This window comes from Capsicum annuum, chromosome 6, assembly GCF_002878395.1.
Source record: "Capsicum annuum cultivar UCD-10X-F1 chromosome 6, UCD10Xv1.1, whole genome shotgun sequence".
In the NCBI taxonomy this organism is placed as follows: Eukaryota; Viridiplantae; Streptophyta; class Magnoliopsida; order Solanales; family Solanaceae; genus Capsicum; species Capsicum annuum.
In genome coordinates this window covers 136975497-136982946 of record NC_061116.1, presented here as the reverse complement: position 1 = coordinate 136982946, position 7450 = coordinate 136975497, and positions in this window count along the sequence as shown.

Sequence of the window (7450 nt, the reverse complement as noted above, 5' to 3'; positions counted from 1 at the left end):
CCAAGCCTAACTGATAAGTGATACCTGGGCGGAGCCAAGCCTAATCTGATGGGTGACCCTTGGGAGGTAGTCAAGCCTAGTCTGATGGGTGACTCCTCATCCTACGCTGGATACATAGTTCTCTAGTATAGGGGCTGCTACTAACAACTCAGCCTATCTGATGGATAATCCATCATCCCTGCACTCACTCGGTGCTAAATCCATCTCCCAACTAAAAGACACTGAACTGAGTATACTGAATGGGACTGGACTGAGTCTGAGTTTACTGTGTTTTTTAGAGTTTTGTAACTAACTGAGAGTACTACTGGTCATGACATGAATAATACTATTCTATAATTGACACTGGCTCTAGGTAAATAGCTAAATTATCGGGTATTAAATGCCCCCAGGACTCGATAGCATGAAAAGTAAAGCAAAGCATAATCTTCAATAACATAACAATGTTCACTTGGTCATAATTCATTATAGAGACATTTCATCAAATACTTGTAATGCATTAACTTTTACATGAATGGAATCTCATAATAAAATCTCATGATTCCTCTATCTACTTCACATAGGCATTTTAGCAAATACTTGGGGAGCATAAGTATTTCACATGATAATGGTCATCACATAAAAATCATGAATACAATACTTAATTTTAAATTCAAGGGTTTAGAATGTAATCCATATAATTCCCCATAAAAAATATTTATTTTTCATGAATGTTATCATAATCATGGATTTCAAACCAAATTAACATCATAGATGTATTAATCATTTTGTACATTCAAGGTTTTATCAAGATAATCACATATTCATCACACATGTTATTTAATTTCATGAAACTTACATTTAAATCATGGATTGGAACCCAACAAATATCATGAACATGAATTCAATCTACATCAAACATGGAAATCATAAATTTGAGATCTTGTAGGTTTAAAAAGGGATTGTTGGACTCTATGGGTGAAAGGAACCCAAAGATGAACATCTAACATACCTTAATTTGTGAGATTCTTGAAGTTCTTGAAGGATTTCTTGGGCTTGAACTAGGGTTTCTGCCTCTTGAGAGAGAGTGATTTTGTTCTTGAGAGAAAGTGAAGGAAAATGACATAATAAGGTATTTAGGGAATAATTTCGTGTTTAAAGCTAATCTAGGTCATGGAAAAAAACCCTATTTCCCCTAGAAAGTTTTTAATTTTCATCACTGAAAATCTGAGGAGGGCACCTGACGCGACATGGCGCTATTACATTGTCACACTTGAAAATGACAAATGCCATTTGGACTACCTCCGCGACGCGCTATAGTACCAGGTGGTACACTGTCTTACTAAAATGGCTCTAAATCTACGTCCGGGTGTCGAACTTGGGCCAATTTAGGATCGATGGAAATCTTATTCAATTTTCCACACAGTGAAAAGTCATAATATTGAAAATTACACATTTATAAAAGTGTATTCATCTTTAAATCAAGTCTTTGACATTTTTTTGGATGAATTTAAGCTAGGTAAAAGTATGGGGTGTTACAATATCATCGGCCGACTGAGCTATGTCATCATATAAATTCAATAAAATACAAGATAACATAAGCCAAATAAAGATAAAAAGGAAAACGTGGAAGTAACCTCCAACACCATTGTAAATACATTAATAAATGTACCAAAATAATAACATAACAATCGTACACTTATAACTACTAAATAGTCCACCATAAGCCAGTTAGTACGAAAAGTAAATAACCCAGCGCAGGCCCCCATAATCCTAGAGGATACAATCAAACAAACTAACTACCGAGTAACCATATTTTACCAATTGATATCCCATAACAAAGAATCCATCCGTTCTGCATTACATCATGAACAATTCTCAATGTCGAACTCTAATCAGAACTCAATATCATCATTATTATTATTATTATTATAATCAATTTTTCCAGACTTGAATCGAAACTTATAACATCAATGTCATAAAAAATTATTAGACTTGAACCGTAACTCATAATTATAAACCACATAAATGAACCATATTAGTTAGCCACTTAAATAGGCTAGACTTAATAGATTATAGGAATAATTCATGGATATAGGCCATCCCTTTAATCATAGTTATAAACTAGATGAATAATTATATTTGTTGGTCTCGTCCATAATCATAACTATAAGCCATATTATTAGCCATATCATGAAACCATATCAATACTAACATTCATAATAAATATTACTAAACATATCAAAAATTAATATTAATAACCACATCTATAGGCCAACAATTTTATCTATAGTCTGTTAATCATATTTATATGCCATATCATCTCTATTTGCCATACTATAAACTGTAAGCCATTACTTACATCTGTAGGCCATATTCCATCTATGATCCAAATCATTATTATGATCCATATAACATCCACGAGCCATATTATATTTATAGTCCATATCATATCTATAAGCCACATCATATATATATATATATATATATATATAAGTTATATCATACACATAAGCCATATTATATATCTAAATAAGTCATACCATCCAAACAAGCCATTAGCCTTTAATTATTACCATATCCATAATATCAAGCATATCAATAGACAATGTTATTAATCATATTCGAAATCCATACCAACAATTAGATGCAAAATTCATAAATTATAGCATTAGTCACATATAAGGGCAATATCATTAGCAATACTCAGAATTTGCATCAATCCTTCCATATCTATCTAATATACTCAACAATTATATTCAACCCTCTCAAGTATCAACCTACCATTAATAGCATTATATCATACGTAAATGAGTCTACAAGGTTATCACAAGTCTTGGCCTAAGGTAGGCAGAAGGGGCCCACTTCTAATCCTCAAATATTCTCTTAGGTAATTTCTGCCCTGGACTAGGCTAAGGTATCTAAAGTCATTCCTAGATTTCAACTAAGGCATAATTAACCCTAGGATATAAGTCCTCCCTAAAAATAATTAACTAAGGCAATCCTACATAGAATGATAGCAGCTAAGGCAATTCTCTTAACTTAATCAATTTAGAATAACTAAACCCTATCATGACTAACAAGGCAATTTCACCCATCTTGAATAATTATGGCATTTCCATATAATTATATTTCGTAAAGCCAAATGCACTAAATCAATGACTAACTAGACTAAATACCCCGCATCTACGTTTTCAAAGTAATCTAATGGCCCAATTAACCCAAATATCCTTATTAACACATCCAACACCTAAACCCCACCCTATATCTAGCATAATATCATAATTATACTATGAGATAGATCAATTTATGAAGTAGGTAAACCAGACCTACTTGGATACTAAAAACTCCCAAAGAATTAGCTAATTCACCGATTTCTCCTTCCAAGAATCTTTGACAAGGGTCCACACTATCAAAATAACAATCTACTCATCAAAATAAGAACAATGATAATCATATTCCACTATTGTGCTTAGGATCCACAATTAAGTAAAAATTCTATGTGTAGCCCATTAATGGAAATAAACTCAATATCCCTCTATGATCAAGGAAAATTTACACTAAAAATGGGGAAATTCTGAGCTATATTGGTGCTAAAATGAAGACACCAAGTGTCATACCTCGAGACACTCCCTGGTCGTAACACGGTGCTCAGATTCATAAGTGACTCTTAGCTAACTCTTGGCCTGGAAAATGATAAGTATACTTAATAGAATAATTATATAATAAATGGAAACTAAGCTGAAATGAATAGATTATATAACATCAAAATCAGTATTGGATATCAATACTAAGACTCCAAAAATAATCAACATATTGAAAACATAATTATCTATCTAAAAGACTTTAAATCATATGAGTATTGGGACAAGCCCCCAACTAACTCCAACTATCTGAAACTAGAAATAAAGTACTGAAAAGAAATATTGATAATTGGTCCTCAAATAGTAAGAATTCACTAATTATTATTGTTAATATTGTGTGGAGTTTGGGTGCTACGTGTTGGAACCTATATTATAAGACAATATAGTGCAAAAAAAGTATGTGATATGTACTTTTAATGTACTGAGTATGTGAGAAATAAAATAACTAATATAGGCTAAACAAGATGCATATAATATGGTGAACTGATGCAAGACCAAGTAATAAACATGTATTGTACGTTGAGCTAGAAAATTGAATACCTGGTCAAGCAAGTATCTGATTTTGAACTATGAACTATAGACTGTGGGGGATATTATTAACTGACATACCCCAATCTGAGTTAATTGGGGTGCAACTTGTAACTCTAGTTGGGTGGGTGTTCAGTACCTTGATAAGGGTACGAACACTGGTTGACTTAGGTCCACTAAATTGATGTCCGAAATAGACTAAAGTTCCAATGTTAGTTTGATGTGTAACCCTTTATAACCTACATTAGAATCATAGTTCTAGAACTTAGGGCCTTGTACTAAAGATCTCAACCTAACTGATGAAGGATCCTCTATCCCTGCGTTCTCTCTATGCCATGTACTACTCCCAACTAAATGACAATGATAACTAAAAATGCTCGATAGTAATTATTCTATAAATTGACAATAAATGCATAATCTGGAAGTACTCAAAAACATGTAAGATGGAGAATATAGAATTCATTAGTGTATGCAAGAAATCGTACGTCATCGGGTTTTCATAACCCACCACCTCTGAAGAATGCAACTAAATATTACAATATTAAAATGTAAACATTATAAGGAATTACATAACTCAAGCCCAAAAATCAAGAATTTATCAGTAAAGTGACTTTTAAAATTTTGAGTAAGGGAAGATGCTCAAATTTATGGAAAATATATATCCATAGGTTAGTTAAAGAAATAAACCAAAAACTTAAAAAATTCATGCTTAACATGTAAACTCTAACCTTGAAGGGTGAATTAAACTTGAGGAATTGTGTTATCTTTGGGACTCAATGGGTGAAAGGAAACCCATTGATGAAATCCCATATGCCTGATGTTTAAAACAATGAAGAAATCCCACATGCCAGATGTTTTAAATAATGAAGAAATATTTGTATTTAAAGATGAAAGTTGAAAATCTCTATTTCTTACTTAGAGAGGAGAATTTCCTCTCTCTCTCTAAATTTTCTAAGTGTTCAATGAATTTTTAGGAATAAGTGAGTTAAGGGTGTTTTAGCGTAATGATTCATCCCATGGAAAGCTTAAACGAAGTAGTTTTGGAGATAAAATGGTGAGAAAAGACCAAACAATCCCTCTAAAATCATAAACTCCTAGAAGCGGTCCTGACGACATAGGCTATAACTCATATGAAAGGACAAAAATTTTTGTCCCCACCACTGTGACGAAGAGTACTCCTGACGACTCATAGGGTCTGGCTAAGAGTAGTAGCCTGGAGTTGTAGTCACCTCTGCCTTGGACAGTGCTTCAGTAAATTGGCCATAACTTCTTACTCCAATATTGGATTATGGAGAAACTACTAGCATTGGAAATATAATTCAATTATATATCTTTTTGTGGGTCTTAAGATCAAAAATTTGTAGTATTACAAAATTTATTCTCATTTGAAGCAGACTATAGAAATATTCTTCACAACAATTCAATCGATAATGAATAATTTGACTTATCTATAAGCTAGAAGTTATTTGAGGCCATAATATACGTATGAATCACTTATCAAACTACCAAAAAATAATGTTTTATTTTGTAACTTTAAGCATGGTTCTAATATTGACTTGGATTCTTAGGGAGTTACAATATCTCCCCCTTGGGGTTATTCTTCTTCGAATTAAAACTAACTAATTAAGAGTGTTACGGTAAACTATAATTCCCACATGGAAGTATCATGATCTAAATAAAGAATTGATAACTGAATAGATAGTTGGTAGATTGACTAAACCAAACTCATGAATGCATGTTATAAAATGAAAATAACAGGGTGGTGTGAGATAGGAAGAATTAGTTAAGGGGAAACAATTACCTCAAGATGGGACTGAGTTCGAAGAGAATAGATGAGGGTACATAGTCATCATATATGTCAAAGTCTCCCAAGTAGTCCCTCCACTAACTGATTTCTCCACAAAACCTTTACTAAAGCAATCTCCTTATTCCTCAACTAACGAACCTGACTATCAAGGATCTCAATTGGACTCTTCATAAGAGAGACTATCTTTCACACCCACACTTTCTAAAGGATCAAATGATGTTGGATCACAAATGCATCTCCTTAACAATGAAACATTGAAGACTGGATGCACTGATGCTAAATTTGTAAGCAATTCCAACTCATAGTCTACATTACTATATCGACTCAAAATCTTATAAGGACCAACATAACGGGGACTGATTTTACCTTCTTACAAAATAGCTTAACCCCTTTCATGGGTGAAACATTTATGTAGACAAAATCACCAATAGAAAACTCAAGCTCTCTTTTCCTCACATCTGCATAGGATTTTTTATGACTCTGAGTGGCTTTTAGCCTTACTCTAATCAGCATGAACTTTGTCCATTGCCTCTTGTATTGACTCTGGCCCTATGAAATTAGCTTCACCAACCTCAAACTAACCATTAGGAGACATGCACCTTATATCATAAAGTGTTTCAAATAGGGTTATCTGAATATTAGAGTGGTAGCTGTTATTATAAGAAAACTCAATCAAAGGCAAATAGTCATCCTAATTACCCTTTAAATCAATCACGCATGATCTCAACATGTCTTCTATGGTATGAATGGTCCTCTCTGCCAAACCATCTATCAGTGGATGCAAAGTTGTACTAAGATAAAATTGGGTACCAAGACCCTTTTGAAATGTCTTCAAAAATCAAAAGGTAAACTGGGTACCTCTAGTTGAATTAATGGTAAAAGTGAATCCATGCAATTTCACCGATTCCCAAGTATAGTGTTTATCATAATATTTAGTTGAATCTAATGTATTAACTGGCAAGAAGCGGTTTGACTTAGTTATTCGGTCCATGACAACCCAAATAGAATTATATTGTCAACGAGAATGAGGCAACCCTGTAATGAAGTCCATATTCACCATTCCCCACTTCCAAGTAGTAATGTTTATTTACTAAATCATACTACTAGGTCTCTGGTGCTCAACCTTAATTTTCTAGCAATTCAGATACTTAGCCACAAATTTTGCAATATCCTTTTTCATGCCATTCCACCAAGAGATTCTAGTAAATTACGATACATCTTAATGTCTCCTGGGTGAATAAAATATCAAGAATCTTGAGCTTTTTCAAGCTTCCACTGTATCACATCATGCATATCCAAAACACCTCGTCTACCCTAACAACAAAGAATATTATCTCCCTCGTAGAAGAAAACCTCAACATTCTGTCACTAAGATGCTTCCTTTAACCTAAGAAAAATAGGATCACTATCTTGATTTTCCTTTACCTCAGCTATCAACAAATATTTTGAACCATTCTAAACCAAGATGTTACCTTTGGTTGACTGAACCAACTTA